The sequence below is a fragment of the Ascaphus truei genome, unplaced genomic scaffold (assembly GCF_040206685.1).
Source record: "Ascaphus truei isolate aAscTru1 unplaced genomic scaffold, aAscTru1.hap1 HAP1_SCAFFOLD_206, whole genome shotgun sequence".
NCBI classification, from domain to species: Eukaryota; Metazoa; Chordata; class Amphibia; order Anura; family Ascaphidae; genus Ascaphus; species Ascaphus truei.
In genome coordinates this window covers 127,807-140,000 of record NW_027454968.1, presented here as the reverse complement: position 1 = coordinate 140,000, position 12,194 = coordinate 127,807, and positions in this window count along the sequence as shown.

The following is a 12,194-nucleotide window of genomic DNA, read 5'->3' as shown; positions in this document are numbered from 1 at the left end:
GTGGTTTGAGGTGGTACAGTACATCTGTTTCCTTATTGCATAAAATGCTCTGCGGGCCTTCTCCTTCAGTGTATTTATGTGTCTTCAGTGTCTCTCTCTCTCACACTCTGGATCTCTTATTTACCCTATATATCTTAACAGCCCTATACTACGCCGCAATAACCTATACTGCGCCGCAATAACCTATACTGCTTTCTTCCAAATCTGACTCAAGCTTCACACGGAAGACATCGAACCCCCCCTAACCCAGAAGACAGGTAGGGAACACCCCCCCCTCCAATGTATAACATTGCGGGAATGAGGTACCTGGACATTGAGGGACTGCGGATCAGGTAAGATCCCAGGCGGGATTGCTGCTTTAGATATTGTGAAGCGGGGGCATCCAGACACTGGTTAAGGGGTTCAGGAAACTAGTCATTCACACCTGGCTTTTATTTCTAGATCCAACATTTACACACACACACACACACACACGTAACAAGGACTAATTGTAGTATAATGTAATACAATAAATTCATTTATGTCAAAAACGAATGTTGTTCTGGCTAGGAATTTATTAAATGTATTTTATTTATATATTTTATTTTAAAGCGGGGTTGGGGGCGGGGTTGGGGGCGGGGTTGGGGGCGGGGTTGGGGGCAGGACTAGGTGGCGAGTAGATTTTTTTGGTTGGGCGAGTAGATTTTTGGGTGATTTGTCGAACACTATATATATATATATATAGAAGTGAAAAGACAACAGCAAATACACAATTTTCCTGTCTTACAGAAAATAGATTTGAAGTCCTACAGGAAAAGGGGGCAAGTTGTGAGGAGACTGTGGTGATTGACAAAAGTAGTGGGGCGATACCTAAAACACATATTAGAGATAGTAACAAGAACCATCCAGAAAATACTGTCCCTACCATTAAATCTCACACTGCCTCTTTTTTAGAATTAGTAACACAAGAAGAAAATCGGGAGAGAGGAAAATCCTATCCCCTGTGGGATCGGAAACCGACGTATCACACAAATACTCCACAACGGAGAAAAAGAAGCTGCGAGGAACCAGGGGAGGGAAGCGCGAACAAAGAAAGAAGGAAGGTAAGCTAAGAGCCAGCAATCCAGAGACATATGGCATTTTTAATTTATCAACACATATTTTGTCTAGTAACCACATAGCACTGCTGACCAAGGGTCTCTCATTTGCCCCCAGTAGTCTTCCAAACAGATTTGACCTGTTTGTAGACTTGAACAAATATATTAGAAAGATCACACTGATGCGACATTTCACCATGCAAAACAAAGAAAAACAACAATGCATACTTAACACACAGGAGATAGCTTGCATTGATGCAATGTCCACCCTGTTACAAGAAGGGATACAAATAGAGGAGTCGTCACAATGTTTGGATATAAGTCAGCTATCCGTTTATGAGCTAGATAGTCCTACATCATCCACGAATAACCATCTAAATATTACATCACAACTAGGAAGACCCCCAATTCTAGATAGAGAATCAAATATTGATGGATCCGCTGATCTTTCTTCAGTAAAAGATATCAAAATAGTCCACTCTCCCTTTTCTGCAAAGTCCACGTATTTTCCTTACCACTCAAAGGGATCATTTGTTGAAACATTTTACACCATGGTTCTTAAAGACTTTGAACAAATGTGTTTAAATACAACATCAATAAGGAATAGAAATTTATCAAAAGAGGAGAACATCGCACTCAAGGAACTTTGTAGTCTAAACAACCTTGTCATTAGACAGGCGGACAAAGGAGGGGGCATAGTTCTGCAGGACAGAACAGATTACCTGTCAGAGGCCTTTAGACTGTTAGGTGACAATACCTCATATATCATTTTGGGGCAAGACCCTATGGAAAGTTTTCAAAAAAAATATAAAGATCTTCTTACTCAGGCTCTAAATATAAATGTCATTAACAAGTCAGAATTTGGTTTTCTTTACATACAGTTTCCAAGAACACCCATTTTTTACCACATTCCCAAGATACATAAGCACGTATCTAATCCTCCTGGAAGACCCATTGTCTCAGGGGTGGAGTCGATGACATCCAGCGTGTCCCAATACGTGGATTATTTTTTACAACCTTTAGTCACACGACTAAAATCATATTTAAGGGACACGTTGCACGTCCTCGACTCCATCTCTGGGATTACCTGGAAACCCACATATATCTGGGCAACATGTGACATTACATCTTTGTATACTTGCATTAAACATAACAAAGGTCTAGACGCAGTAAAATATTTTCTTAATTTGGACACAAATTTAGGTGACACACAATCCATATTTATTTTACAGGCTATTGCATTCATACTAGAACACAATTATTTTTTATTTGAAGACATTTATTATTTGCAGATCTGTGGGACGGCCATGGGCACGAGATTTGCCCCCAGTTATGTGAACCTCTACATGGGTTTGTGGGAGGAACTACATGTGTGGGGTGATGCGGATCTGGGGGCGAGTCTTGTGTACTATGGCCGTTACATAGATGACATCATCCTAATATGGGATGGTGATCAGGAACTCCTGGAACACAAATTACAGGCATTTAACAACAATGACATGGATCTGAAGTTTACATACAATATTAATAGGAACATGATTGTGTTTCTGGACTTAGAACTGGAGGCTCATTTAAATGGAGAAATCATCACCAAAACACACTTTAAAACAGTGGCCACTAATAGCTATCTACACAACAATAGTAACCATTATAAAAGATGGTTGGCCAATATCCCCAGGGGCCAATTTCTCAGAATTAGAAGGAATTGTTCTTCACGTTCTGATTTTTTGGCCCAGGGGGAAATATTGGTTGCTAGATTTCTGGCCAAGGGTTATGACAAACACATCATATACGAGACATTTCGACAGGTAGGTCTCCTGGAGCGTAAATCTTTATTGTCCAAATCAAACAAGGTTGGAAGGATCAATGGTGACTTTGGGGTCAATTCAGTCAGGTCACCATTTTTCATTACGACATTCAATAATTCAGTCAAAGGCATCTCAACAATTCTCAACAAACACTGGAGTATATTGTTAAGGTACCCAATAATTGGAAACAAATTACCAACTAAGGTTCCCATTATATACAAAAAAGCCAGAAACTTGAAAAACATTCTGGCACCTAGTCGCCTTAAACAAATCAAGGATCCTTCTTTGTCAAAACCGAGAATAAATGGCAACTTTGCTTGTGGTAGAAATAGATGTATAACATGTAAACATATGTGCAAGACCAATCAAGTTACATCCTTTTTTAACAAATCTGCACATACAATCAAGAGCCATATGGACTGTCTATCCTCATTTGTGATCTATGTCATCACATGCAAGTGCGGACTCCAATACGTGGGGAGAACCACAAGGACTCTAAGCACAAGATTTCTAGAACATAGAAGAAACATTCTACATGGTATTACCACTCACAACCTATCTAGACATTTCTTGGAAACACACAACAAGGATCCATCATCACTGACTGTCATGTGCTTAGAACATATCCCTTTAGCAATATTAAGTGGCGACAGGGTTAAAAAACTGAACCTAAGGGAGACCTTCTGGATTTACATGTTAGAGACATTGAGTCCAGGGGGTCTAAACGACTGTATTGATATAAGCACTATAGTGTAATATAGATTCCACTCCCATTAACAGGATCCCAGAGGTCTGGGTTGAGCATGTTTAGCATGCTCCCTCTGGGGTCCTAGTTGGTTTAACTGTGGGACCTTTGGTCAGCACTGCATCACAAATACACAACATTTATAATTATTATTTTTATCACATTTCTTTATGAATCATAATAAGTCACTATGTAATAATCACTACTAGAAATTAAGTTCACTTATTAATATATAAATTATGTTTACACAAGACACAATACAAAACACCGAATTTAACTTTATTCAAATATTGATAGTCCTTTTCACTTGGATTGCTGGTTTTTGGCTTGCTGGTAATTCTTTCCCTTTCTCTTAAGCAAAATAGAGCTCCGCTTTTTTCTCTTATCACTAAATATATATTAGTCAACAATAGACATTTATTAACACACTCTCATTCCTTATATAGGTATTATACTTAGAACTAGTACGAATATTAGTCGTCACACTGATATATCTATACAACATTCTTTTTTTTTTGGGGGTGGTTTTGATCTAGGTTCCCTTTTTTCTCATATGCAAGATCAATTTTTGCCCTCATTATATCTATAGGGATCCTTTCTCCATAAGGATATAGATAAAATCATTTGGGAACAATTGTAACTCGACCAAATAGAACTCAAAATACCCCAAAAGGGCTATATTTGATATATATATCTATAGCCATATAGTTATTTTGGCTTGTCCCTTGCAACCAACAGTCACTGTTTCATCTCTTCTTTCCAGTTCACACATAGAGAGACACATGAAATATTTCTCTCTATTTCAAGCTTAAGTATGCATTTATTCGTTTTCTGAACAATTATTATATTACGGTATTTAGATTCATTATTTTTTATATTTTTTATAATTATTTTTATATTTATTATATATTTATATGTGGTTTAAAAAATTTAAAGATATTATATTTATATTATTGGTTATAGGTAGGACATGTATATAATATGTGATAATTAATTTGTTTATGATTGATATACATATGTAAGAAATAATTTAATTATATTCTATCTAATTATATTTTGTATATATTCTTTACATTCTTTAGTACATAAATGTTGGAACAAGTTATTTTCTATGTTTATATCCTGTTCATGTTAGTATGTAATCTGCATATAAATTGGCTAATTATCCCATCAGCAATAGTATCCTCGTTGGCTGTTGTTAAATGCACTAACGTTTCAAATTCTGTGAAGTTCAAATGTAATAGAGTTTTCAATTATATTGCACCAGATATCAACTTGATATAATGACACCATTGGTATTAAATACACCTGTGAGCCATTGATGTGAGGGACTATTTAACACCAGCTAGCCCCCTTGGTGTCCATCCCCTGATGAAATCCGCAAAGGCGGAAGAAACGCGTAGGGACGGTTTGCATTGCAACTACGGTGGCTGACCTGCCTTCGACACCAGAGAGAGACACAGGAACCACAAGGAAAGTCCTTCCGGTATCCAGTACCACATGCGTGGGAGTAATGGCGGACGCACGCTGCTGAGAAGCTCCTGACGGATGATAATCTATACACCTTGGAGTAAACGGCGTTCTCAACCACTGGGTCTCGAACTGATCGTGAGATTGCAGAGCGGAGGTGACTGTGGAGTCTTCGATTGGTGCATGGGCAGGTCCCATAAAATGCTTATTTTAATCAGACAAATTGTAAGTGTGCATTTGTCTTGTCCATGATTTATTAAAATGTTCATCTGATTTTACACAAGGATCGGGCGCTTTTTCTCTTTTCTTTTTCTAATAGGTACCATGGGAACTTGGTGAGCCCAAGAAGAAGCAGCCTGGACCTTTGTTTTATTCTTTCATGGACTTCATTTGGACTTAAGTATCTTCATTTTTTATAGTTTAATTTTTTGTATTTTTATGCTTTTTTATGTTTAACAGACCATTTCATTTTTTTATATTTTTTGCACATTTTTTACAATTAGATTTTGTTTGATTTATGTTGCCATAATATATTTTATTCCAATTGTTATAGGTAGGCACTAGTTGGTTCATGTAAACATCATACTCAATTTTGATATTTGGTGCAACATTTTGGCACACGTCACCAGGGGGGCAGCAATTTGGGTGTGTTGAAAAAGGAGCGCTGTCTTTAAAACTGTTCATATATATATATATATATATATATATATATATATATATATATATATATATATATATATATATATATATATATTTATATATTATATATATATATATATATATATATTTATATATATATATACTAGCTGAGAGACCCGGCGTTGCCCGGGATGTAAATGCGTAATAAATGGTATTATTTATAAATCGTGGAACAATAGATGACTATTTGTTGTAAAGGTTGGATAATAATGTTGAAAAGAAAGATGGAATAAAATGTAATACGATGTTGTTTAAAAATGGTTTATTGTAAACACACCACAGTACAATGTATATTTTGGTGACATAACAGATGTAAAAATGTGAGGCGTATGTCCTGCTAAGGTGTGAGGCGGCAGGTGGCGCGTGGGTTGTGAGTGCTGTCTGTGAGTGGGGGTCCTGCTAGGGTGTGAGGCAGCGGGTGGCGCGTGGGTTGTGAGTGCTGTCTGTGAGTGGGGGTCCTGCTAGGGTGTGAGGCGGCGGGTGGCGCGTGGGTTGTGAGTGCTGTCTGTGAGTGGGGGTCCTGCTAGGGTGTGAGGCGGCGGGTGGTGCGTGGGTTGTGAGTGCTGTCTGTCAGTGGGGGTCCTGCTAGGGTGTGAGGCGGTGGGTCAGTGATGTCGGTGCGTAGGGGCGGGAGGCAGCAGGTGTGTGTGGCGGCAGGTATGTGTCGAGTGTGGCGGGTGTCTGTTGAGTGCGTGCAGCGGCTGTGAGGCGGCGGGTGAAAGGCAGAGGCGGGCGGAGTAAGGGTGGGTGAAAGGCAGAGGCGGGTGGGCGCGAAAGCAGAGGCGGGAAGGCAGGGGTGGGTAGGCGGGAAGGCGGGCAGGAAGGCGAAGGGTGGTGGGAAGAGGGGGTGGAGGAGAGGGGGGAAGGGGGGTGGGGGGTTTGAGGGGAGGAGGGGGAGGGAAAGGGGAGGAGGGGGGAGGGAAAGGGGAGGAGGGGGGAGGGAAAGGGGAGGGGGGGATGGGGAGGGGGGAGGGAAAGGGGAGGAGGGGGGAGGGAAAGGGGAGGGGAAGAGGAGGAGGAGGGGAGAAAGGGGAGCGGGAGGGGGGAGAAAGGGGAGCGGGGGGGGGGAGAAAGGGGAGAGGGGGGGGGAGAAAGGGGAGCGGGGGGGGGGGGGGAAAGGGGAGCGGGGGGGGGGAGGAAAGGGGAGCGGGGGGGAGGAAAGGGGAGTGGAGGGGGGGAGGAAAGGGGAGCGGAGGGGGGGGAAAGGGGAGCGGAGGGGGGGAAAGGGGAGCGGAGGGGGGGGAAAGGGGAGCGGAGGGGGGGAAGGGGAGAGGAGGGGGGGAAAGGGGAGCGGAGGGGGGGGGAAGGGGAGCGGAGGGGGGGAGCGGAGGGGGGGGAAAGGGGAGCGGAGGGGGGGGGAAAGGGGAGCGGAGGGGGGGAAAGGGGAGCGGATGGGGGGAGAAAGGGGTGCGGGAGGGGGGAGAAAGGGGAGCGGGGAGGGGGGCGAAAGGGGAGCGGGGAGAAAGGGGAGCGGGGGGGGGGAGAAAGGGGAGCGGGGGGGGGGGAGAAAGGGGAGCGGGGGGGGAGAAAGGGGAGCGGGGGGGGAGAAAGGGGAGCGGGGGGGGGGAGAAAGGGGAGCGGGGGGGGGGAGAAAGGGGAGCGGGGGGGGAGAAAGGGGAGCGGGGGGGGAGAAAGGGGAGTGGGGGGGATCGACACACTGCTTGGACAGTTAAGGCAGGTGTCATTACGTCCCTCGTAACGCACACACAAAAAACGTCTGCTACAGCCGTGTATAACGCGGGGGAACTCTTCCCTAACTCCTCCTGTTGTCACCCTTCAAATCCCGGCACCAAACTTGGGCGCAAAGACCTTGCAACAATTTGCCTCGCTACATCACCCCCTTGGCCTAATAAACATGCTATTACTATTAGTTCACATTAGCCCAAGGAAGGGGGGTTACATTTGTTGGGGGATCTGATTGAAAAATACAAAGTTCCCCGTGACTCGCGGCTCGCCCCCCCCCCCCCGTGACTCGCGCTCCCCCCCCCCCCCGTTTCCCGTGACTCGCCCCCCCGTTCCCCTTGACTCGCGCTCCCCCCCCGTTCCCCGTGACTCGCTTGTCCCCCGATGTGCCGTCCGGCTGAGTGAGGCGTGCAGCCGGCGGCAGGAAGCGCCCTGTGTGGGCCTGTGGCGCGAAGCTGCGCGCCTGAAATGGGAGAGTTACTGGCGCCATAAGCTGAGGCGGGACGCGCAGTGACTTACCTGTGGGGGAGGTAGCGCCGGGGAGGTAAGGGAGCGGCTGGGATAGGAGGGCCGCGCTTCCCCTCCGTCTGGAGCTGGTGATGGGGGGGGACGGACAGAGGGGGGGGGTGGTGTGTGTGTGTCCTGTCTGTATATGTGTGTGTGTGTCCTGTCTGTCTATCTGTGTCCTGTCTGTGTATCTCAGTGTGTGTGTATCTGTGTGTGTCTCAGTGTGTGTGTATCTTGGTGTGTGTGTCTCCGTGTCCTGCCTGTGTGTGTATCCGTGTGTGTGTGTGTGTATCTCTGTGTGAGTGTATGTGTGTGTCCGGCCAATGAGAGGTGTGCGGGGGTGGGCCAAGGGAGCCAATGGGATTGCCGCTAGGGACACAGGGAGGGACACAGGGAGACACATACAGACACGGCCACATAGAACACTTTCACAAATATATAGTAGATATATATATATATATATATATATATATATATATATATATATATATAGATATAGATATAGATATAGATATAGATATAGATATCTATATCTATATATATACACACTATTAAGGTTATAGTGGGTAAAAAAGTGACAAAAACCCTCCACAGTAAAGCATAAAGCAACTGTAAATATTACTGTATGTTCATTTGCATGTCTTAGACAGGTCTGCAACCCTGTCTTTCCCCATTGTCACCCAGCATACAGCGCTTCCACTGCAGCAAGGGATTCTGGGAAATGACATGCAAATGAACACTCAGTGCCACCTTTTGTCTCAAGCTCGTATTACACAAGCCAATCCTCAAGCCAATGCACACTGTTTTAAACACAGCTTTTAGACAGAGGCTGGGATGAGATGCAAAGCCATTAAACCCACTCACAGACATGTTTCAACTTTTTTTTTTTTTTTTTACTTTTTTATTCAACAACTTTTTTAAGTTTACAGACTTTTTTGGAAACCAAAAAAACACACCATAGTGACAACAGTCACCCAACATTAGAAAGACACCAAAACATAATATATTTACATTTTCTTCCTTCATCCTTCAGATATATACAAACACAAAGATAAACTTTTCAGAAGGGAAAAAAAAAACATAACTTTACGAAAAAACCCTATAACCAAAACATCATACAAAGATAAGAACCATATACTTCAAGATTCTTTCATTTAAAAACAAAAACCCTTTCTCTATTCTCAAGTGATGCGATCATCTGTTTTAATTATTTCTCCATACGTTCCAAACCTCTCTAACTGGAATCCAGACCTCACACTTTTTTCATACCCGTCCCTTGCCTCTTTCACATCCCAATATCTCCGCCCAAATCCCCTCGCAAGTTGATTGTGCAAAACCTCTTCCTTTGTAAGCCCTACTTCATCCTTTCCCTGGGTGCTCCTCCCCTTACTATCTCCTGCAGAATTTGCCTCTTTTGCCTGTACAATCCCTTTTTTGCCTGCCTTTTCTTCACTTTCGTTCCCACTTACTCCACTTACACTTCTCTGTATTTTAGTTCCCTCCACGCTTATCTGACTTTTTTGTGAGGACGAGCTGTTGCTCTCGCTACTCTCTTTCTCCCTCACCTCTCCCCTAGCCTCTTTTATTTTAACCCACTGTACATGCTCCTTTTTTAATTCTTCATATTGCTCTTTTGTCAGATGTTTTCTTTGGTACATCATTTTTTCCAATCTTTCTATTATCTGTTCATCACTACTACCCCCATGCTGCTTCCGGAAAATACCCACCCAAAACAGAACATCTCCCACTGCGTTCTCAAATTGTTCCATTTTCTCTTTTAGGGTTACCTTCCCTGATACTTTTTTAACTTTACCCTCTACACCCTTCTCTCTAGGCTCCACTTTACTCTGGCAATCCTTATCATCCTTTGTTTCTATCCCTTGCGAAGACTCGTTTTTGCTTCCACTAACAACAAATCCTTTACACTTACTCTTTCCCTCTTTACCTTTTCCACTCGCACCACCAGGGCCTGCTTTCTCCTCAGTTTCTTGCGCTTCCCTATCTAACTTCTTATTTTCCTCTTTTCCTTTACTTACGGTCTGTTCCTCTTCCCCACTCCCGTCAATACTGGACAAATCCAGCGCACAAAACTTTGACTTCGTCACCTTATCTTGCCGTAGCTCACTCTTCCCCTCCCCATCAACTGTACAAACATCATTGTCACTTTGTAAACTTTGTTTTTGTGCCCCTTTCTTGGGTCCGCTCGTGTCCATTATTTCCACTTCCACCTCCCCCTCTATTGGGCCACTTGCTAGCATTTCTTCTCTTCTTAAATCCTCCTCATACATTGCTGTTATAGCCGGATCAAGCCCTCCCTCTTGGGAACTCTCCATCTCACAAATTCCCAGACCCTCAACTGTCTCTTCCTCTTCTTCTAGCACACTGTCCCCTTTAGCTGTCTGGGCATATGTCCTTTTAGTGCACTGCCGTGCCAAGTGTCCTTCCTCTCCGCATAGATGGCATCTCTTAGGGACTCCACAGTTGGCTGCAGTATGTCCCTCTTCCCCGCAATTACGGCACACAATTCCCGTTTTCCTGCAACCCTCCTTTGTATGTCCATAAGTGTGGCAATGCCTGCAATATAGAGGCTGTCCCGAGTAAAACAAAAATCCTCTGTCTCCTCTGATATTGAACATGGCCGGTGGGTGTGTCACTCCTTCCGCACATGATGGATCCCGTCTCAACCGTACCCAGAAACGTCTCTTCCCGTTGAACATGCCATATGGGTTTTTAAGTTCTTCACCTCCTCTGAACATTTCACAATACCGTTTCAAAAAAGTCACAATCTCCTCTTTCCTTGCATACGGAGTGTACATGTGAAGTACAAGTGGTCTCTCCTCCAGCATAAAACTTGGAATTACCTTGATGCAATGTAAGATCGGGTCACCAGACTTCTCCTTGCACTTTTCAAAAGTGCACCAAACATCCGCTTCTTGATGACAGGTCAGGTCATAAATCCCCTGTGCAGGGAAATCCTGAAGGCAGAAGATCCTCTCAGTGTCCAGACCGATCAATTGCTTCAGCACCTTCTCCACTATCCACAGCAGGTTCACTCGACTTCTCTCGGTCTCCTCGATCAGGAACCGAATGGAATTGCGCATTCCAGCTTGCGATGTCATCTCTGCTCTCCCAAGCTCAGGTGCGGCACCCCAAAAGCAGCAAGGGACTTTAGCCAGTAAAGGCGATGTCCCAGGGCAAAGGTGCCGGCCCCTCACTTCCGCATCCACTCGCTCAGAACCGCTCACTCAGGATCACTCCTCTTAGCTCAAGATGGCGTGCCCCCCCAAAAGCAGCAGGAGTCTTTAGTCCCCGAAGGGACGATGACTCAAGGCCAAGGGGACACAGGCTCAGCTTTTTTTTTTTTCTTCTTCTTTTTAAATGTTTTATTCACATCACATATATTTACAAACAGAAAATGAGAACTTTTCCAAAAGATACTAAATCACATAATTACATTTCTTCAAAAACACATACTGTAAATACATTACTTTCTTTACAAAAAAGGTCAGAATTTATCTTGTCATTCCACAGCTTTTCCTTCTAAACACACAACAACAAAACCACTTTTCCACACCTTCAACTAACACCACCTACATTCGCATATTCTCCCTGTATATACTGTACTATTCTCATTACATTTTCTTTCTCTTTTTCCTCTTCATTTCTTTACATAATGTTATACCTCTATTCCTTTTCTAAACCTCCTTTCTTTATTTTTGCTTTCTTTTTCTGTTTTTTTCTGCTTTTCCTGCTTTTTAACATACACCCATTCCATTATTTCCTCCCCATTTACAATCCCCACAAACGCCAAAACTTTTTCCACCTCTTCCCCTGAACAAAACTCTTCTCTCCTCCTCTCCTCTTCTTTTGCTTTACAGGATGCTGCTTCTACCTCTGCTACATGTCTAATTATCCAATCGTCCTCACAGTCTTCCTCCACTAACTTTTCCCTTTCCACAGAAAGACCCTTCTTACTTCCCCTCTCAATCTCTACCTCCTCCTCTACTCTTGGCTGACATTCTTCATTCTCTTTATAATCACACAGAAAGTCACAAAATAACCTCTCCTCTGTTGTACAGTACCGACACACTTTATTCGAGTGTGGTCGGTACCGCAAGCCAGAAAATCTCCCGGCTTGCTAGTGGCCGCCCCTCGGCGTGCCGCGCGTCATAGACGCGCGGTCACGCGTCTTCGGGAGCGTGCGCC